At 46.6% G+C, this 22,370-nt stretch overlaps 1 protein-coding gene across 8 annotated transcripts in view; it reads left to right on the top strand.

Annotated features, from left to right (window-relative positions):
• The first annotated feature begins 5,294 nt into the window (after nt 1–5,294).
• The window catches only part of ZNF532 (zinc finger protein 532), an 84,021-nt gene continuing 66,945 nt past the window's right edge, over nt 5,295–22,370 (top strand). The window contains exons 1-3 of one of the 8 annotated variants that reach the window (XM_031441819.2): nt 6,154–6,405; nt 7,967–8,048; nt 8,133–8,242. The gene's annotated coding sequence lies outside the window, so the exon portion shown is untranslated. Of the gene's footprint in view, nt 5,622–6,153; nt 6,406–6,494; nt 7,196–7,272; nt 8,243–11,442; nt 12,333–22,370 lie in introns of those variants that run through there. The other 7 variants (XM_064480379.1, XM_031441820.2, XM_064480380.1 and 4 more) reach the window with 7 other exon arrangements.

Here is a 22,370-nt window from a genome sequence, read left to right on the forward strand (position 1 = left end):
CTACTCTTTTTAAGAGGACAATGAGTAACTTTTCTTTAAGTTCTCTTCCCTAACATATCCAGCAAACCACGGTGTGGTGCACAGTAGTCACACCTCATCTTTCAAAGTGCAGTACTGAGTCCCTCTTGCCAGAACTGTTGCGAAGTCCTTACACCCCACCCCACTTAACAATAAAATTAACCTCATTGATGAGATCCTGCAGTGATCTCTGAACTTTCGGCTTCAGTTTCTTGGCTGCAGTAGCTTATCTGCGAATGATTCAGTGATGAATTTTGTGTGTTGGAATTTTTGTCATTTAATTGCAGAATTAAAAATTCCTGGATAGTGGCTGCTTCTTTAGTTATTACTGCTACAGTTTTTAAAAAATCATATGTTGTTTTGATTAAAGAAATCATTTATTATTGGGAATATACCTTCTCTGCTAAACTTTTTATTTAGAGTTTTACAGATGTGTCATAATTGGAACAGGATTGTACGCACACCATAAGCAGGGGCATGTTAGAGATAGCTGTACTCTTTCAATAGTAAAATGGTCTTTCCACAGTGTGTAATTTATTCTAACATGTATTTGTTCAAATCTACAGCAATATTTTTTAAGCATCTTCCAAGTGTTTGCCGACGAATGTATTTTGTTTCGCAGTCCCATTTTCTGATTATTTTCATATTCTACCATTTGTTTGTTTATATTTGTCTTTTCTACCTTTCCAGAAATAACCAAGGTTTCCCCAGTGATGTGTGGCTGTGGGTCTTTTGGTGTTAAATAAATTTTTCGACAATATTGGATCTTAGAATGTGAGGAAGGAGAGGCAAGGGATGTGGACAGGCAAAGGAGCTGAATCGTGGAGAGCCGTCTCAGTCACTGAGTCTGGACCCTCCTAAGGACAACAGAGATATGGAAAGGTTTGAGTAGAGGGGTGACAAGGTGGCGTCTTTAGAAACGTTCCTAGAGTTTTCAGAGTGGAGAATGTATTGGAAGTTGGCCAGGTGGAGGCCTGAGGATCAGCTAGGGACCAGTTCCAAGTTGAGGTGATGGGCGGGGAGGTTGAGTCCAGGTAGTGGATATAGAGAGAAGGAACTGGAATCAGCAGATACATGGGAGCTAGAACCCTCAGCACATGGTGATGAAACAGATGAGAGGAAGTAAGGGCCAAGAGATGGTGGAATCGATGGGGAAATGGATCTGGTTTGCTGGGTGTCTGGGTCTGAGTTTCTTAGAAAAAGGCTCTAGATAATCTCTGGAGATCCACTTGTGAGGGAGTGAGGAGGGCAGGATTTGGCAGAAGGAACCGACCTACAGGGCTATGGAGCATGAGGCCTAAGCTAACTTACAGGCACTCTGGGGCTGGGATGGCCCTTTAGAATTGGCCCAAATTAAGGCAAGCCTTTGTATCTTTGTTTGAGCCAGACTTTGGCTGCTCCCAGAGGAGGTGTGTAAACTTGGGTGAGACAGTTCTCAGGAGGCAGCCCAAGATGGTAGCTAAGGCAGTTTGCCAGGAGGGCCTCAGTTGTGAGAGGTAAGCCCCCAGTAGTCTCGGCAGTTAGGGGGTACGGGTGTATATCCCAAAGATGGTCCTAGACGAAGCCCTGCAGGATCCATTACAGTGGCAAAAGGTCTTATGTGTAGTTTGGGACATGCTTACCTTTAGGTACCTGTGGGTTTATCATCGATTCCTTAGTTCACAAATAACGCGCTATTTTCACCCATGGGATGTAGAGGGCATTGTGCTCGCTGGTGCAGGTGGCGGGGGTGTTGAGGGCGGATGCAGAGATGGAGATTCAGATACACAGTGCCCAGGTAGCCTCTGAGCTGCAGGGGACCGATGAGGGCCCTTCTCGGGTGGCAGTCAGTCCCCATTTCCTATGTGTTACCTTCTCCTCCTTAAAGGATTAAGCCAATTGCCTTTCCTTTTCTCAGATACCTTTCTCTTTCTCTTCCTCTCCTCTTGGACTTAGTAGGAAACAAGCTCAAACAACAGTTCCTTTCAAAGAAGCTCAGACATGATGTAAAAGTTACAAAGAGTTAGGAAATCTTACAAAGTCCTCAGCAGGCGTCGTCTTTGGCCCACGGGTCCTGAAGATGACTCTTTGCTGGTATCCTGAACCCCATACTTCTGGCTCTTCTCTGATTCTCTACAGTCCATACATCCACCCTTTCTTCGGTCCCCGTCCTTCTTTTTCCCTGGGCAAGGCCAGCTTTCCAGCATTTAAGCCTCAAGAGACAATAGGAGATAAAGATTAGTGAACAGATCCAGGGGCCAGGAATTAGAAGGTCATTTGGACATCTAGAGGCCTTTTAAATAATGCTCAACTTTGAACCGTTAAATTAATTAAATGAGAAGAGTCCAGTAGACTGAGGTGGCTCTAATGCCCTGGTAGCTTGGTAAAGAAGCCAAAATCTAAGCCCCAAAATACTTCAAGGTTATAAAATCAAAACCCGATAAGGATGACCAGTCGCAAATAGCCAAGTAGGCTTTAAGCTGTAGCCCGTCGAATGATTTCCTTGCTTTGTGACCTCACCTTCTCCGGCTCCCCTAGGTAGAGCCTCCTGCCACTTCCAGTTTGGCACTGCCCTATTGGAACAGACTTCTGCTCAAATCAACTCTTAAAAATGTTAATGTGTCTCTCAGTTTATCTTTTAACAGAACCCAGCCCCCAGCCCCTTCAGGTCACTGAGCGAAGGCGCTTGCAGGCATTTCCAAAAGGAGTTCAGGAAAGGGGAGGCGGCTTCACTACGGAAAACCTGTTTATGAGATCATTAACAAAGGATCAGGGGAATCCTCTCCTAGACCTCCCCTCAGTCAGTTTCTGGCAGGTTAATAATAATTTAAATCTGGTTGTAATTTCTTTCAAGGGTATGTTTTTGGGAAAAAAAAATTCTGATTCTATCAATGTTTTGTTAAAAATGAAAAGATGGATTTTTCTCCCCCCTTCTTTGCTGGCTACTCGGCTACAGATCTTTAAATTATAATGCTAGTGTCAAATAGTGCAATAATTCCTTTAAAAATAAGCCAACAAATTTAACATATGAAACTCTATAAACGCCTAGGCCTAGCTTAGTTTTGAGCTAAAAACTGTGTAGTTCAGGTTAGGGGGCTGTCAGCGTAAGGAGGTTCATCAGGCCTTTTGATGGGGAGATAAAAGGCTTTTCTTTTTGTTTTTCCTCTTTCCCTCAAGGAACACACCTTTTGCGTGCTCTGCCTAACAAAGACATGTCCCAATTTCATAGTGGAATTTGGAGGGAAAGTATGCGCAGACTGATGTCTATACGTGTCTGCAAAGCCAGCTTCAAACCACAAAAGGATTCCAAAAAAAAAACCCCAAACTAATTTTTTTTTGCAGTATACTGATTGGAGGAAGAACTAAGACATTAAGAGTTAGCGATAAAAACAGCAACAACAAAATCCCAAAGGATTTGGAATGCCTTTAGTTTCCATTTGGCAGGAGAATAATATGACGCCTTTGTTCTGCCGTTTCTTATCTACAGCAGTCAAATAATAGTTTATTTCATTCTTTACTTCTATTGTTGCCCAAAGCAGAGTGGTGCCCAGGATAGCCTTACATATGCACAGGAATAGAATGAACCTTTGTATAGATTTTTTGGAAGAGGGGTAGTGTTATTTTTTTTTTTTAACTTACATTAAAAACTGTTTTTTCCTGCTGTGACATTCAGTGATTTCATAGAATAAAGATGGGTGCTTGGCCTCTCACTATCGGTCTACCTGGCAAAGGGATTTCTCTGAAATCCTCTTTGTAAAAATAGAACTGAGATAATTTGCAAAAAATTATTATCTTTTATTTTTGGTCGGTTATAGTTTTTTAAAAGCAGATGCAATGTTTTTTGTTACCGTTTGTGCAAAAGATGAATTGTGCTTCCAAACTAATTTCCTCTGGCCGAAGCTTGACCAAAGCACTGGGCTTTGTGAAAAGCTCAGTTCTAAAAGTACTTGACATTATGAAGCCATGTGAGGCGGTCCTACAACCGAAGGCTCTTTACGATAAGCAATCCAGACTGTAGTTTTGGTGGTACAATTCTTGAAACCACTCACTTTGTGCTTTCAACTCTTAGGAGAAGGGGATTGGGGGAGGAGCAAGAGAGTATTTTGAGTAAACAAAGATTTTAAATCTAGGAAAGCGAGGATTTACTATGGTATGGACATTATGAAATTCCAGACACTGTAACAAGGGTAGCGTATGAAGATTTCAGATAAGCAGGCCCTGGTATTCTTTCCAATGCACGTAATGTTTTTACATGCATATTAATAAAGGCCCACCTTCGGGAGAAGAAAAAAGGCCTCCTTTCAAATGAAATCTAGCCCAGGTAAAGTTGAAACTCAACCCACAGGGTACTGGCACCGTTTTCTGGCTACAAGAAGATGAATTTCAATTTCACCATCTTGTAACATTGATAAATGGGATACGGTGGCTGGCAAAAATTGCAGATTACATAGATCTTTCTAAACCCGTATAAATATGTGTCCCAATTTACGTGCAACTCCAAAGAATTTGCTGTTTGAAATTAAAAGACCAACAACTCTTCCGTGAGACAATCATTCGACTCATTTACATGAAAAGTCTTAAATAGCAAAAATGCTACTTCCAATTTACATCATACAGTGTCCCCATAACAGAGAACAATGGCTTCCTCAATGGAAGTTAATGCAAAGGAGAGGCACACTGAGATTTCTTTTAAAATTCCCAACCAAAAAAACTTTTCAGCCCACTTTGCAAATATTAACCAATTAATTTCATTTAACATAAAACACAGAAGCGCTTCCTGTGCTGGGAGTCTTCTTGGCTACTCGAATAATACTAGTGTCTTCAGAGTCCGGTCAAACAGGAGTGAGCCTTTCTAGGTTATGGTGACGTTGTTTTCAGATCCTTCCATTTTGTCTTATTTCCAGGGTCAGCTCAATTAGCTTGATGTGGAGGTTTCTCTTGTTTTAAAAAAATCTTTCAACTCATGCACGTTTGTGAACCATATACGAACCAGGACCCAGGGCTGGCTAAATAGCATACCTGATCTGGTGGTAAATACACTGTATCTCCCTCGTGGACGTGTTAACGATTATACACCTTCGTGGTCTTTATGGGGGTTATGTATGCATGTATCTTTTTTTGTGTTTTGGAGGCTGTGAACACCTGCTGTATGTACAAAATGTGCTTGTTACATTTGTACACATCTCCTTTCTTGAATTCAAAGACCTAGCTATTACATCTTGTTTACTCAATATCATTCCCCCATTAAAAAAAAAAAAAAAACTACATGAACTGAACTGAACATGCCATGTTTCAATCTGGCCCCAGTGGCTTTTTCTCTGAAAGCAAAACGTGTGTCTTTTACACCAGGGCTTTCTCCCCACCCCAGGGGGTGTCTTCCATTCTTTTGTGGCTCAGTTTAAGGCGAAAAGGGCTCCAAACCACTAACTACCCAGAGGAGAGCCCCTTCTTTCACCTCCAGAGAGAATTTCAGAGTTAATGCATCTGAAGATAGCGTGCTCTCTACTGACTTATTTGCCACCATTACGAGGATAACAAAACACCACCTTGGCTTCAAGATCCTGGGTAGAGGCTCACGGTCTTTTGCAACCATCTTTGGCGAGGCCTTGCTTCCTTCCACTCGAGTAAGTTGCGGCTTGGGGCCATGGAAAGGACTGGGTGAGAGCCTGAAATGTCGTTTGAAAAAGCAGCAGCCCTCCCTGCAGCCCCTCACCACCACCACCACCACCACCACCCCGCTCTCCGGGGCGAAGCCGCGACGCAGCGGCCCCAGATGGGCGAGACTTGGCAGGTCGGCGGGGGCTCGGCTTCCCTCCGCCGAGTCGGCACCGGCCGGGCGTCCGCGCCCGCGGGCTGCGGGGCTTCGCGCTCTCGCCTCCATTCTCCCCGATCCTCCCTTCCCCCACCGGCCGCCCCCTCCCCCTCTCCCGCGCTCCCTTTTGTTCGCTCGCCGCTCGGGCCGAGCCGCTGCCGCCGCCCGGGCCCGCACCCCCATCGTAGGCCCCGGCGTGGCGGGCCGCCGCCGCCGCCGTGCGGCCTAGAGCGCGGCGCCCGGGGAGGCGCGGGGCCCGGGCCGGGCGCACGGCGAGGCCGCGGCGGCGGCGGCGGCGCCGGCGGCGGGGCGGCCCGGGAGGAGGCGGCGGCGGCAGCGGCGGCATCGGCAGCATCGGCGGCGGCACCGGCGGCGAGGCCGCTCCGCCGCACACGCACATCCCGACCCCGGCAGCGGGAATGCAGATGACACGCCCGTAACATGGAAGCCGCCGCCGCCGCCGCCGCCGCTACGACGACAGCAGCAGCAGCTACAGCAGCAGCAGCCGCCGCCGGCGCCGCGCTGAACAAAGGTCATCCGAGCTGCGGCCCAGACGCCCGGGCTTGACCGCCGCGAAGGCCAACCCTGGGCAGGGGGTGGGTGTGCGCCCGGGGCGCGGGGGGCGGCGAGGGGGCGGCCGGGCCGAGCGAGGGGCGCAGGGCTGCGGAGGAAGGGGCACGGGCGGGCTCCGGGGAGAGGCGGGGGCGCCGGCCCCTCGTGCCGGGCCCTGTGGGTCCGGGCCAGCGCGTGAGGCTCAGGCCCCTGGGCCTGATCGCCGTGGCCTGTCCCACCCTGGCCTTGGGGACAGCTGGCCTTCGCGCCCCGCCGGCCTCCTTGGGGGGGGCCGAGGACCAGCCGGCTTGGCTAGGCCCCGCAAGTTCTGAGAGGGGGGCCACGTGAGCGGCGCGGCTCGCCTCCTTCCCCCTCCCGCGCTGGCGGTGCACAGCGGATTTTTTAAAAGGCCTCTGTGCCCCTCTGTCCCACTGGCTCTGAATCTACCCCCCACCCCCACCCCAGACATCCCTAGTTTTCTTGCCCGAGGTGAAGGGATTTGGACTGCTCCCCCCAGGTGCTTGAAAGAAGAGAAGGTTGGAGGAGGAGGAGGAGGAGACTGGGGGGGCTGCTGGTGGTGGTGACAGGGCTGGGAGAGAGAGGAGAGGGACGGGAGGAGGGGGCTGGGTGGGGTGGGGGGTGACAGGCAGAGAGGAGCCTGGTCAACAAGCCAGCACCACTCTGCTGGAAGGCCGAGGCCGGCTCCTGCCACCGACGCATCCAGTGTGAGGAGACACACATAGATTGCTTTCTTGGGGGCTCTTTGTCAGCCACCAACCCCGAGAACACACACTGACATACACGTACACAAAGATCTGAGCCAGGTTGTGGGAGGTAAGTGGGGGAAGGAAAGGAGGGGGCAGCAGTGTCTGCGGTGGGCTTTGGGGTGGAAGGGAGGGGGGATGGGCCTGAGGGGTTCTGGGGGGCTCGTGAGGTGAGCCTTTCCGAGGCTGTGTGCTTGTGTGGTGGTGGGGGCCACACAGTGACCTTCCCCTCCTCACCAAGACCTAAGAGAGAGAAGCAACCCCCAGCGAGATCCCCCCTGTGCTGATGATTTTCAGGGACTTGTTGGCAACTCAGCGAGGGTTGCCATAGCTTTTTTATGTAGGGTGACCAGAACCGGCTGAAACTGGTTTGAGGCAGATCAGCTCCTGAACACAATGCAGTCACTGAGCTCCTACAGTGGGATAGCAGCTTCCTCCCTTCATGGCAGCCAAAAGCAGAGGAGCTTGCAGGAAGGGACCATCCCAACACAGTATGTGAATGCACACTTAGACACCACACAGCACTGGTACGTGACTAATGGAGCCCTAAAAGATTCTGTGTAGAGACGATGGGAAAAAATGTGCAGGTTTGCAAGGTCTGAGATTACTTGGGCTTTTCCTGCCTTTTTCTTTTGCTTAAGGGATGGACAGGGAGCTGAGATTTATGACCCTTACTAAAGAAAAAAATGTGCCTTGCTAGGGTGGGGACACTTGGTTTCTTGCAGCCTCTCTCTCTCTTTGCGTTTTTAACAAAACAAAACCAAAATGAACTGATGGATTTGTAATGGTAGTTTGTTTGTTGCTGGAGAATGCTACTTTGCATGCTTTTTTTCTCTTGCAGGGTATGTTCTGTTTTGTGCTTTTCCTTTTAGAAGCTACTAAAGGGTGTTGGGGATACTTCTGACTATTATGAAGGCCAAAAGGTAACAATATTGTTCTGGGAAATGAGCATAAATGCATTCCAGTGATGCTGTAAGGCATACATGTTGTCTTTTTTTTCCTTGTAGGCCTGTTGACTGGGGCTGCTTTTAACCCTTTCATATTTGCAGAGCATGCAGCTGTGTGACAGTAACTGAACATTGGTCCAAAGTCTTTCCAAAAGGTCAAGGTTCACAAGGTGAGATATGATATTTTGAGCATGAATTTAAGTATTTATTTGAAGATCCATTCAGACACAGACTGACAGTGGATTGGTTACCCTGGAGATGATACTGGGTTGAGGGTGGAGAAGAAATACTCTTAATGTTATCCAAGTTTAATGGGATTAGAGTGACTTTATGGTAGTATTGCTATCAAGGCGAAATCAGAATGACTTCATTAAATCGCGTGTGGCTGGTCATTTAGAAGAGGCAGGCCTGAAAAGAAGCAAGTTTAAGAGAATAGTAGGCGGTAGGGCCTTGTGGAGAATGCACTGTTTTGCATGAGACTAAAGCAGTACACAGGTAGTAATTGCCTGATGATTACCAAAAAAAGGGAGACTTTGCCAAATCCTGGCAACCTAACCACCTTTTTGGAATTTGAGGAGTCTGGAGGTAGATTTGCCTTTTGTTCATTCATCACCTTTCTTTTACCTTGCTCTTTGTGTTAACCTGAAAGGTTTTTCACTCCAAGTCAAGTGGTGGAATGGCTTTTATTGATCTTGGGGGCTGGTGACGGTGAGTTTGCCATTGGATTATTTGTGGCATACATTTTCATGTGGAATACTTAATGCAATGCCAGGAGGAGACGGGGTAGTCTGGCTTCCTCTGTGCAAAGATGCCTGTTAACTCCAAGCTGTACAGCAGTGGATGGTGGAAAATGTCTAATGCCTTAAAAGATTACTGTTTGATTTGAGCTTGCATTTTTATGTATCCTCCAAAACCAGAGGTTTTAGAGGAGAAGAGAGAAGAAGGCAGTAATGAGTCGGAGCAAAGTGAAGAACAAAGGCGGTGAGAGCTTACAGGGGAACATGAAACATTTTGCCTTGGGGTTCCTTGTGAAAAGAACTGCAACTTCCCCAAACAGGAAGCCAGCAGCTCCAGAATCATATCCAAGATGATCTCAACAGCGGATAGAACTAGTTGTGTCTTCTGGTTTGGTTAAAGTACGTACAGTCAAGAGGAGGCCAGAGAAGACAGGATTGAAAATAAATGTCTCCCCTACTTTGAAGAGGGTATTTTGTTCCTCTTTGCATTCAGCAGAATAGTCTTTTCAGAAATGCCGAGGATCTTAGAATTGGTTGTGTGCTGGCAGTTGGTGGGCAGGATATCTGCAGTGAAGGGTGTCAAGTATGCAAGGGTTTTTATTGTTAACATTTTTTCCGTATGGTTTCAGAGCATCCAGGGTGTGATAAAACTGGCAAAAGAGAAACAACAGTGCATGGTTAGCTCAGAATACTTCGTGCAGTATTTAATAGAGATGAATGTAATCTCAGACTGATATACCAGCAAATAGCTTATGTGATGGAACAAAATTCTTTGCAAATCACTGTGCTAAAATTGGTTTTCATTTCTACAACATTTTCAACTGCCAGAGGTTCTGTGTCTGAATGTGGCAAAAATCTGCTTGCAAAGCAGATCCCAATCCATGTTGCATGATGTGCTGTTCCTGCTTTTCTGGTGCCAACTACAACTCAGATGGCTAAGATGATAAACCTTAATTAGCTTAATACAATAAGCTGTTTTATGATTTAGCCCTTCACTCCTGTCTTTAGAAAGTCACTGGTTTTTATTTAACTTTGACAGCTAACCCCTTGCAGTGACTATTTCTTAATGGTGTGTTTAAAAGCTCTTTTTGTAAGGCGTGGCATGTCCCAGAATGTTCTGGTTTACTCTCTGTGGTTTTTAGCTTTCTTCCTCCCCCTCCCCACCAGAAGGCTCCTGGAAAATAGCATTTGTTTTGTATGCAGGCCAGTCTTTCCAGCTGCAAGGAGCTGTTTCAGGTTGAAGAGCTGGTTCTCCAGGGCTGCAATCAGGAGCTCATCTGGGTTTGAGGATTGTCTCAGGTGGCGATCTCATGCTGAGGTCGAAGGATGTAGCAGGCCCAGGTCTCCTGGGAGAGGAACAGAGTTTTCTGGGCTCGGGAATGTAAGCATGGAGGAGAAGCCATAGCATTCTCTTTCCCAGAAGAGCCAGGCGGGGGCAGGGTGGCACCCACTCTTGGGGCTGGGGCCTGTGCGTCACTGTCACTTCCGCAGTCACTGTCGCCCTGCGGGCAGCCACACCTGGAGCCCGGAGTCCAGCGACTGGTTGGGATTGCCTGCGGCAGTCTCCAAGGACGACAGGCTGGCCATCCCCTCTGGAGGAGGAATGTGTGGGTTTGGCTGTGGAGGGTCCACTGGAAAAAAAGTGTCACTGGGTGGTGAGCCTTTGCTTGTTTTTATCATTTGCCTGCTTAGAATCACTTTTTCCATGTTAAAGGACGTTGGATCCAGGGTTTTTAGAACTCTCAGGCTCTTGGTTCAGGAGGACTCTCTCTCTCTTTTTTTTTTTTTTTTTTTTTTGCTCTCTTCTCACAAAGAGCTTCCCCACCCCCACCCACCTTGACTCCTTTTTAAAAGAAGGTCCCGGAAGGCTGCAGCCAACATGTAAACGGAATTTTCTGATACCTTTGACTAGGATGAGTTAGAACAGGATATGTGGTCTCTCCTTCCCCTTTATTTCGTCCTTTGAAGTGTTTTCTTGGGCTTTGCTCTGGGGGTCCAGCCTGTCTCCCGTTGGTTTTGAATATCCTTTCCCATATCCTTGGTGGAACTCCATTTAGCTGTTCACAGCTGGAGCAGAGGTTGCTCTCCTGTGGAACCTCACAAAGGCTGACAGCTCAGGGGTAGCCGGAGGTATCTGGAAAATATGTGGGGTTGCTCTCCCAGCCCATCCCCCCAACTGCCATTCCTAAACCATGCAATACAGTCACAACAAAACAGTAATAACAGCCATGGTAAACATTAAGGAAATCCACACCTTTGTGTTAATTATACAGGCATGCCTCAGAGATATTGTGGGTCGGGTTCCAGACCACCACGGTAAAGCCATTATCCCTATAAAGCCAGTCACTTGAATTTTTTGGTTTCTCAGTACCTGTAAAAGTTGTGTTTACACAACACTCTAGTCTCTGAAGTGTGCAATAGCATTCTGTGTAGAAAAACAATGTACGTATCTTTATTAAAAATACTTTATTGCTAGAAAAATGTTAACTATCACCTGACAATGCAGTTGCCACAAACCTTCAATTTGTAGAGAAACAAAATAGAAACATGGCATCTGTGAAGTGCAATAAAATAAAACACAATAAAAGGTATGCCTGTATTTGGGGGTGTGGTCTGTAACTATGTCACGGTTAAATAACTTTTTTTTTTTACTTTTAAATTTACATATGGTAAAATTTACTCTGCCGTGTGGAGTTCTGTGGGTTTCGACAAGTGTGTAGCGCTGGATATGCGCCACCACTGTCGGGTGGGACTAGTCGTATGGCCTGAAAAATCTTTCCTCCTGCTGTCCCTTTGTAGTCAGACTTTTCTCTCCACTCCAACCCCCTGGTTTTGTCCCTATTTTGGGCTTTTCCAGAATGCTGTACAAATGGCTTCTTTCACTTACAAAGTGCATTTGCGAGTCATCCGTGTTGTGTGTGGCCGTACTTGTGTTTTATTGCCCAGTTGTAGACCACTGGATGGTTAGTTTCTCCAGTCTCTGGCTGAAAGGCATTGGAGTTGTTTCCAGCTTTTGGTGATTGCAAATAATTTTAGCAGCTTTATTCATATGCGAGTTTTTGTCTCAACAGAAGTTTTTTTATTTCTCTGGTAGGGACTTAGGAATGGGATGGCTTGGTCATATGGTAAATAGGTAAGAATTAGAAGTTAGAATGGAAGTAAATTGAGCTGATCATAGCTCACAAAAAAGATTTAGCCTTGTCTGCTGCCGTTTAAGACTCCCCAAGTAAATTTTTTGTAGTAAACGTTATCTGAAGACACACAAGAGATGGTCATGATACTAGACCACTCACCAAGGGGATGACAGGCTTTACAACCCAGAACTAATCGGAATTAGCCAAAAGAGGAAACAAAAACCTGCAAGTGGTAAAGTATCCTTTATTTCTTACAGCATTTATGTCTAATCTCTTCAGAAGCATTTGGCAGTTGAATTTTTACATTTGTCTCCAGGTTCCACGAAACAGCACACAGTAATAGAACCAAATTTTGGAAAGTGGTACCAAAGATCTTTATTGAAATAAAGGTAAACAACTTATTAATTGTAATTTGTCTGATTTGTTGACTGTCAGAATGTTGGTGCTATTTTAATATTTGGAGTTATTGTTCAACTTTTGTCCCTTTTAAAGAAGTGAAAATACTTGAGCAGCATCAAAGCAATGAAGTAGGGAGAGTTTGGAAGCAGCTTTTTTTTTTTTTTTTTTTTTTTTTTCAGATAAAATAGCATTCAGAATCAGGAAGAACAAGTAGACCAAGGTTATGGGGATGTCGAGGGAGGGAAGTGAGCCCAAGAAATGGGAATCAGTGTTGATTTGGGAATTATTTCATCCGTTTGGCAGATACTGAGTGTTTATTAAGCACTGGACTTTGTGCTGGGCACTGGGAGTACCGAGGGAAAAGAATCCAGAGAGAAAAATCTAGTGGGAAGTAGCCTACAGATGCTATGATAGGAATGTGAATGGGCCACCTAGTGCCAAGTGCGGAGGGAGGAGCCCTTGAGATGTGGCTTCTGAGCCAAACCGCGAAACTGGTAAGAATATGTAAGGCAGGCAGAGACTTGAGGGGAGAGCCTGAGAGCCCGATGGCGATGGAGATGGAGACGGAGCAGCGTGTGGAAAGGCCCTGAGAGAACTTGGTGTCGCAGATGGGGGATTAGGAGATGAAGCTACGGGGGCCGACCAGGGCCAGACTTCTGAAGGTCGTTCTGTACAGTCCATTCCAGTGTGGACTCCGGTGCAGGCAAAAAGACTTTGATGACAGGTCCCGGGGCAGCACCTGAGGACAGAACGGGAGCTATTCAGGCTGGAGACAGGAAGTCAAATGTGGCCCTGCTGCAGCAATCCAGGGGAGAAGAGGAAGGCTTGATCCCAGGTGTTGCCCTGGGGATGGAGTGGTGGGTGATGACCGCGGCAAGAGGCAGGTGTGGGTGTGGTGGTCCCTGGTTAGATACGGGACATGGTGGAGGGGGAGGAGCACAGGATGTCTCCAAGGTTGCTCTCTGAGCTTACTTGCCACTGGTTGCTTCTGTCTAGAAATTCCGAATTCAGGAGTCCTGCAGAACAGATTTGGGAGGTGGAGGTAGAGGTTTTGATACAGTTGAGTTCAAGTTTGAGTTGAGTTGCCCATGGAGGTGTCCTTTGCCTGCCATATCTGTTTGAGCTGAGGATCTAGATTGGGAGCAATTAGCATAGAACAGAGATGATAGAAGAAAGCTGTAAAAAGGGCTGAGTTTGGGGTCCCATACAATAATGGTTTACATAGTAAACAACATTAATAAAGGGGAGTTGGGGGCTGAAGAACTTCAGATGCATGCTTCGGAGAGCTGGAGGGTGAAACATTTCTGCAAAGGTGGAACATGACGTTGGTAGCTAACAATTGCAGACGCTGCAGTCCATTGTGGTGGCCTCTCTGTGTATATAATACTTAAACAACTAGGTGAGACCTATGCTGTGATCCCCATGGTGCAGGTCGGGACGCTGAGACAGAGATCCTGGCCCAGGTCAGCCAGCTCAGAACTACCAGTGGAGGCAGCATTTGAAGGCTGTTCCTCATCACGAGGCTGTTCTCCTTGGGGGTGGGTGGGGAGCACAGGGGTGGACAAGCAGGGACCAGGGAAGGTCCTTGGGGGGCAGAGCCCCGAGAGGTAAAAGTAGGGGCTGAACAGCAAAAGTATCAAAGACGCTCAGGTTGGAAGTGGTTGTTGCGGACAGTCAAGGGGAGCGTGTGTGGTGGAGACGTTTGAGAAACAGTCAGGGGCCTCTGTAATTAGCCAGGTTTTCCCGACCTCAGTCATCCCGGAGGGAGGAGAATCTGTATCTACACCAGAGACAGCCAGTTCTAGAAATAGCACGTTGGGAAGATGTCAGCGTTTTTCCCTGGGCACTGGGGTGATATTACAAATTGGAAGGGAGAAGGAACAGAGATGTTTTTGTTTTATTTATTCTTTGAGAAGGATAAGAAAATCAAGGTAACTTGAAAGTGGTATGGAGAAAGATCTTTTGTTCTAACAAATAAATCGTTTAAAGAATTCTTTAAATCCTCTTCTCCAGACAGGAAGTTCTAAATTCTACCTGTTTTAGAACAAGAGGGGATAGCAAATTCTACTTAATCTAACTCTGGAGCCTGAAATAAGTAATTTTTAGATGAACTTGGAGTGAGTGACCTTAGCTGTCCCAAGTATTCCCTGCTAAGTATCCTCTAGTCGATGGTCACTAGGGCCCCAAAATACAGGTTTTGGGTTGTTTTCAGTCAGATACTACTACTTTATGTAATTAGAGGTTCCAAGCATCTTGAAGGATTTATAGAGACCTAAAGGTAAAGTCAAGGTGGTGTAGTTCCTGAATATTCTCTCAAGTCAGCCTTTCCACTTTTAGATACAAATTGCTGCTTTCCAAAGGCTGACTCATGGTCTAGTAATGGGTATTGATTTTGATAATTTTCTTATGTAAGGAACAAATTCTTTCTAGGTATCTGAACGGGAAGAATGTTTGAAAAACTTCCTGGTTAGGAATTTCACAGCTCTTTTTTTTTTTTTTAATTGCATAGCTGGAAATACATCGAATATTTACAGTTATCACATATTTTTTTAAAGTGAGCCCAAATTGGAGGGGAGGGGTCAGCTGGTAGTTAATAGCAACATTTGGAAGCAGAACTCAGCACTCTATAAACTCCTAGTCTAAGGCTGTTTCCATCATTGCTTTCTCTCTGCCTTCCAGAATTTATCACGTGTTTTGATGGACTATAAGCTGATCATATTTATAGTCCTTTTATCATGTGAACCTGAAAACATGAGTTATTCAAATGAAGCCCTCACACAGGTATCCTTGAGAAGCTGGTCCTTAACAGTTCTGCTGTTTTAATATAGCGAGGGGCAGGGAGGTGGCTTGAGGTTTCTAGCTTGAGCGTTGATTATTACGCCTACTGTTCCAGTTCAGGCTGTGTGGCGAGGCCGTGGAGACAATGAGCTGCCTTTGCCAGGCTCTTGGTGATACACACCTGTTTGCCCAGCCCTCGGTGAGGTAACCTACGTTCTGTCACTGACTAGCTGTGGGACCTTGAGCAAGTTTCTTAAATTCTAAGCCATGCTTTTCCTGCAGGTTGTTACGAAGATTAAATGCACATGAAGTGCTTAGCAGAGTGCCCGGTCCATGGTGAGCCTGCTCTAAAATCTTAGCTGTTCTGTGTTCCTGAGCCTTTCTGCTTCAGGGGAAGGCCTTAGCCCTGACATTTCTTTTTTCTGTCTTGGAGGGTGTTGTTTCTCCTGTTCTATCTTTTACCTCCTTTATCAGAAGGTTTTTTTTTGGAGGGGAGGGAGCATGAAAACATACACAGTGAGTGTCTCCTGCCTTGTCTGTAGGTTTTCAGTTATAGCTGCCCTGCATCTGGTTACAAGTGGGTGAGTGAGAGAGGGTGTAACTCAAGTGGTAGAGTGCGTGCTTAGCATGCACGAGATCCTGGTTCAATCCCCAGTACCTTCATTAATAATAATTACCTCTTCCCCCAAACCCCTCCACAAAACAAAAGTGTATGAAATGTAGGCAAGCATCCTTGTTCACCTGACTGCACTTTCATTTGTAGCTGGAAAATCGTGGACATGTTTCAAAGTTACCATCTTAAGCTTCAGCTATCTTTGCTCCCAGAAAAAATTCGGCCCAATCAGCAAGCGACTAGAGTCCAAGTTGTCTGTCTATTGGTGTCATTTATGTGGACCAGAGTTGAAAAACAAACACAACTTGATCGTGAACATGTGGCAGGTTCCCTCAAGCCTCTGTCCCGTCCCTTTCCCCTGGGCACCTTGCTGCTTGCATTCACTCGACAGTGACCAGGTGGTCATGTCTTGCACCCCGGGATTTGGAGGTGATGGAATACTGAGTGGAGGAGGGTTCCCAGGGAGCTCTGCCTGAGAACTGCCCCATCCAGTGTGGTAGCACCAGCCACATCTGGCTTGTGAGCACATGTAGTGTGGCTGGTCCCAATTGAGATGGGCCACGAGTGTAAAATACATGCCAGGTTTTGAAGACTGATACAAAAAAGGATATAAAGTATCTCATTAATAGTTTTTTTTCCCCAAATAGAATTTGATTTATTGACTGATTGAGTTATAGTTCATTAATAGTTATTTATATTATACGTTGAAATGATAACTTTGGTTGAATACGACTTACTAAAACTTCACGCATTTTTTTTTCTTTTTAAAATGGGACTAGAAAATTTAAAACAAAATAACACTGTTCATTTCTTTCTATTGGACGGGCTGGTGTGGATTGTTGGGTGAACAACTAAATAAATTTAACAGTGAAACTTCTCTGGTGCCCTGCTGCGTTCCGTCCCTCTCTTGGTTGGAAAAGATAGTGTAAGAACTACGTTAAGGTCTCCTTGTTGGAGGAACTCAGACTTGTTCTTCCCCAGTTTGGGCTCCTTTTTTCTCCCAGGTATTCCTCATTCATCTTGGGATTCCAGGGTCTAGGTACCCATGCCCGGCTGGTGTCTCGCTTCAGGATGAACGTATTTACTGAAGGTTTAGTTTGTTCTAGATGCTTTACACTGACGGTCTCCTGAAAGGGAGAATTAACGTCCCGAGCGAAACTGGGAGAGGTTAAGTGCCTGACTGACCCCAGACTTGTTCCAGGGTCCGGCTGGCTCTGGCTCTTCCTTGCTTTGGCTCCCTTTCCCTCTCTGCTGCTGGTGTCCTGTTCCCCTGGCCCACAGTCCCGCACCCCTCCTGGGTGCCTTTGTTGTCCAGATAGCACTTCTCACACTTTAATTTGCATGCAGATCACCTGGGGATCTTGTTAAATGGCAGATAATGATTCAGTAGGGCTGGTGCGGGCCCACGATGGCCCATGATCTTACAGTTCTAACAAGCTCGCAGGTGAGGGTGATCTGCTGGTCCGTGGACCACACCCAGGAGCATGGGGCTCCGCTGTTTCCCTTGGTTTCAGATCTCATGCCTCTGCTTCCAAAGTGACCTGCTTCTCCAAGCCTTGCCTGACCACGGGAACTCACCCTTGCTTTGCACATGATGCCAGTGAGTGCACGTGGGGTTGGCCCTGGTTCTCGGCTTTGTTTGCCCAGTCTGGCATGAACACTGATTTCTGGGTACACAGGGTCTGGCTGAACGCTTAGTTTATTCCTGTTCCCACATTCCTGCATTACTCTAGCTTTATTACCTTGCCCCTTGGCACCTGCAGTCTGATAAGACAGAAGATAATTTTAACATTGAAATGGGATACAAGAGATACACGGCAGGGGTGATGAAGACTGTCAGGCCTTAAATCAACAGGTAAGAGTCACTGCGCCATGTTTGGCTCAGGGACTTAGGATCTGAGGGGTGAGGAGTCAACGCTGTTAGGTAGCCACTCCTCCTGCCTCCATGCCTGACTCAGAATCGGGTGACTTTGTGACTTTTCCTTAAAGTGGGACCCGTCATGAGCCATCTTACAGAGCAGTGTTGAAGAACAGCTAATCAACACCACCTGCTTGTCCAGCTCATGATAAAGGCAGCCAGCCCAGAGTCCTTGGATCCAGATGTCTTGGGGAAGGTCACCCCGGGACCTGGGCCAGTTGAGTTTCAGGAGGGAGTCTGGTGTATTCCGTGTTTGAACTGTAAGAGGCCACAAAACTTAAGTTGGCATGTCTGTAAATTTGGGAATGGACGTTGATTAAATCATCTGACTAAAATGGTGTCTGTTACATGAGATAGTTTGCCATTCCTATCCACAGGGAAGCCTCCATTTCACAAATCCTAGTTGAGTTTTAGATTTTCTTGGACATTTGGACGCTGAGAGTTCTATGATGTATGAATCTGGCACGTTGAATACGATTTATTACTTGTTGGCTAAATCCATCGGCTCTGTTTTGTGCAGAATCCCTGGGGTGCTGGGAGAGTCTGTCCTGGGCCTGGGAGTGTTCCTGCTGTCAGGGAAATAGGGATAGGGCTGGGCATTCAGGACACGCAGGGCCATGGGGACAGCCCTGGCGAAAAGGTTGGAACTGTGGATGTTAAACTGAGTTGGGGGTAAGTTCAGAAGGTAGTGGGGTAGAAAGTCAGAAGCCTAACCGGAGCATGCCAAGAGTCGGGGTCAAAGACGAGGTGGCTAGAAATGTCAGGAAAGCAAAGTCCAGTGAGCGGGACCTGGGAGAGCACAGTGTGAGGAACCGCTGGGCACGGGAGAGCTTAGGACCACAGCGCTCGGGAGATGCGCAAAGCTGTGTGCTTGCGGGTGAGCCCTGCCAACTGACTGTGGAGTGAGGGCGTGGACAGGTGAATGAGGACAGTATGAGATCCTGTGCTAGTGTCACCGGATGACTGAGTTGGAACCAACCGTATGGGTCCCCATTTTACAATGTGATGCTTTCTAGAGAACGTCATCCTAGGAGCAAAATCCAGTGGCTGCCTGCGTTGCGACATTGACAAAACCGTTAAGTGAACGAGTAAAGGCAACAAGAAATGAGCTGCTCGTGTTTGTTAGTGAAGCTCAACAAGCTGTGGGCCAGAAGCAGGCGATGGAAGGGGCTGCTTTTTATAGAAGGAGCTCTTGCCTGTGTATGAAGGTGATGCTGTTGACCAGCTGTTGGTTTTTCCAGTTGGAATGGATTTTCCTTGGTTTGTCCCCATCCTTCATCCATCCGCCTCTTGAGTCTAGAGCGTGGAGTTGCTATAGCTTTGCCATAGTTCATTATGGTCAGAAAATGACTTCCCCATAAGTGAATTGAATTTGTATCGTTAAATTGTAACACTGTCTTCTGACACGCTCACTTGGCTTCTGAGGGTAGAGGTAGGAGGAAATACCCAAAAAAGGAAACACCGGATGGAAGTCGAGGTTCCAATAAAGGTAAATTTGGGGTGGAGTTATGAAAAGGCAGAGGGATGGAGTTTTACACAAAGGGAAAGAAGATCCAAGAAGCGAGGTGGTGGGAAAGCTTAGCACTGGCATGAGAAGAAAATGTGTGCAGAGAACATGAGCATGGTTTTCTGGCTAGGACAGATTTTGAGCCAAGAAATGATGAAAAACAGAGTTGCAAGTTAGATCACCGATAGGCGACCTGGTCACTTTGGGAAAGTGCAACAAAGGAAACTGTGTCTATTTGGAGCCATTTTTGGATTTCTGAGTAGTCAGGCCTCATAGCAACCCTGACAAGTGGGAGGCCTTAACCCATTTTATGCCTGAGGCTTTGAGGCTCCGAGAATGAACGGCCCTGCCAGGCTGAGCAGCCAGACTGCGTTGGAGTCAGCATTCACACCTGGGTCTTGTCTTCCTGACCCGAAGTCTGTACCCTTCACCATTCTTCAGTATAGTAGCCAAGGTGTATGAGCTCTTCTGAGTGTAGAAACAGAGTCTTTTCTCTAATTTCTGTTTACTCACAAATCACAAACACAGTATGTTTACTTTTCAGTGTTTCCTCCATGAATACACAGCACATGCTGCTTGTCTGAGTGAGGCGTTGGCTTGGGGCACAGGAGGCCGGACGCTGGCCAGGTGGCTGGAGTTGTTCAAGCTGAACGTCCGGGGTCTCACGGGTGCATGGATGTGTATCTGAGGCCTCTTATAGGTGGGGGGTGGCGTGTGTGTGATGTGAATGTGTGTTATGTTTGGGGCCTCTCATAGGTATACGTCATTGGGCAAAATGCGAGTCTGGTTTATCTGTCCAGCGTTAATTTGGGGAAGGATTAAACACATAGTTTAGCACTTGAGTAATGATAATGAGGCTTTGCTGGTCTTGATTTAGATGGCTCATAGATTAAAAAAAATTATGTTCATCTAGTCTCGAGCACTAGAAGACTGTTGACCTCTGCTGGAGTTTCAGAGTTAGCTTAATTTCTTTGGTTACACAGCTCTCTAATTTCAGGTCGTAGAGGATAGGAAAAATTTGTTCTGCATCTGTTGTGCTTCTTAGAAGACCTTGCTGGGCTGCGTTTCTGCAAGAGGCACTTAAGGATGCTCGTTGTTAAATCCCATGTAGTTGTTGGGAATTCTGGTGGCATCTGTGTCCGTGTCATCCCCTACTTGGGGGAATCAGAATTGTGGCTTAATTTCTTCTAGGGCTTTCTCTGTGCTAGAATCCTGTCACTGACCGTGTTTTGATGTTTTAATAACTCACATTAACATGTACTTAAATTTTCCAGGTACTGTAGACAGTACCTACCTGGATTGTTTTATTTAATCCTCACAATAACTGTGAGATAGATCTTACTGTCTCCATTTTCTACTTGAGAAAACAGAAGCTTAAAGAAATAACTTGCTCAGAATCTTGTAGCTGTTTTTGGAGGGCTGGGGGAAGAGGTTGGTTTGTTTGTTCATTTGTTAATTTATTTTAATAGAGGTACTGGGGATTGAACCCAGGACCTCATGCATGCTCAGCCTGTGCTCTGCCACTGAGCTACACCCTCCCCCCAGAATCTTGTACTTTTAAAGAGTGAAGCCAGGACTCACTCCAATTTGTCTTACTCCGAAGCCCATGCTTGTAACCTCTACAATATACTGTGGTTTATAGGTGTCATTTCTGCAGCTGATCAGTGGGAGGCTCAAATGTCGCTGAGGTTCAAAGCCACAGCTTCTGGGTCAGCCAGTATTTCTCCTGTTGTCAAGATCCCGGAGGATTGTCTTGTTGGCTGCCCGACACTGATGTGGCTGTGGCTCCTGAGAGTAGGTAAACATCAAGAGAAACCTTGGTCCCCTGTTTTTTCTTCCTTTACCATGGAATCTGTGTGCCTGCTTGTGTGTGCATGTGCATTTAGCAACACAAATAGCCCACTGCTTAGAGAACCAGCCAGACACCGTTTTTATAGTCCTTTCTGTGGCACTAACATTAAGGCAGAGATCCTTTAGAGATACCTTCTCTCTCTCTTTTTTTTTTAAATTTCCACCCCCCAGCTTTTGAAGCAGCAGGTGCTGATGTATCAGCTGCAGAAACATTTCCTCAAGCCCCCCCGCCCGCCACCTACCCTCAGCCTCCTCTACTGGCCCAGGGCCAGCAAACTCTGACCCCGCCCCAGCCGTAAATTGTTCCTGAGGCTCCTCCGGTCCCATTTCTGGCACCTCTAACTACGGGCACCAGGACTTGAGAGGACGAGGTCTCAGAGGATGCCCTTGATCGTTTTACAAGATTTCCATCCTTTTCCAGATAAGACAACACTCTTTAGAAATACATTCTTGCTCTAACTCCATATTTGGAGATTTGTTCTCTTGTTCTTTCCTTAAGTCGTCTTGGGCTGATGCGGAGGTGCCCCTGGGGAGAAACTACCGAGAGAAACATGTTGAGAAAAAGGGGCAGCAACATCTCCCTCACACTTGACTCCAGAATGCGCTTCTGCTTCCTAGTGTCATCTCCCAAGGAGAGTAACTGAGTAAACCTTGTTTCACGTGTGTCCCAAAGGTGTGTAACCCTGAAAGCTTCCAGCATCGAATGAGCTTGGGTCGTGCTCCAGCCTGGGCATTGGATCCCCAGAATGTGTTGTACACTAGAAGTTCACAGCAGCACCTGCAAATTCAGAGAAGCCCTGAGAAAAGAAAGCTCTGTGTGTGTGTGTGTGCGCGCGTGCGCGTGCATGCTTGAATGTGTGTGTTTACCCCAGCATTTCCCAAATTCCTAGACTATAGAACCCTCTCCCCTTTTTGGTGGAAAATGGAGTAACAGGAGGAGCATTCCTGGGTGACCACTGTTCCAGGCTGTTGATTGTCTTTGATGAAATGAATGAAAAATGAGGGACAGCCTTGTTAGAAATACGGAGAGCTTCCTCCCCCTCCTCCTCCTCCCCTTTTAATATCACATAGCATTGGAGGAAATGCTATAATTAATTCTCTTTCTCTGTGTTTTTCTGTTTTCTGTCTACACCAAGAAGAGAACTTTAAGTGAGTTTACTTTTGAAGTCAACAGCCAGTAGGCGTGCTGTGAAGGATAACCTTGGGGGGTGCTCTCAGTCATGTTTTATAGATGAAAGTACCACATTTCACATATCCAAAAATGCCTGAAGTGAATTTGGTGTCTAGCGAGACTTGTTTAACGGTTAGGCAGTGGACTCTTTGGAATTTGAGAACCGTTTCGATAACCCTGTGGGGAGCCC

This window comes from Camelus dromedarius, chromosome 28, assembly GCF_036321535.1.
Source record: "Camelus dromedarius isolate mCamDro1 chromosome 28, mCamDro1.pat, whole genome shotgun sequence".
In the NCBI taxonomy this organism is placed as follows: Eukaryota; Metazoa; Chordata; class Mammalia; order Artiodactyla; family Camelidae; genus Camelus; species Camelus dromedarius.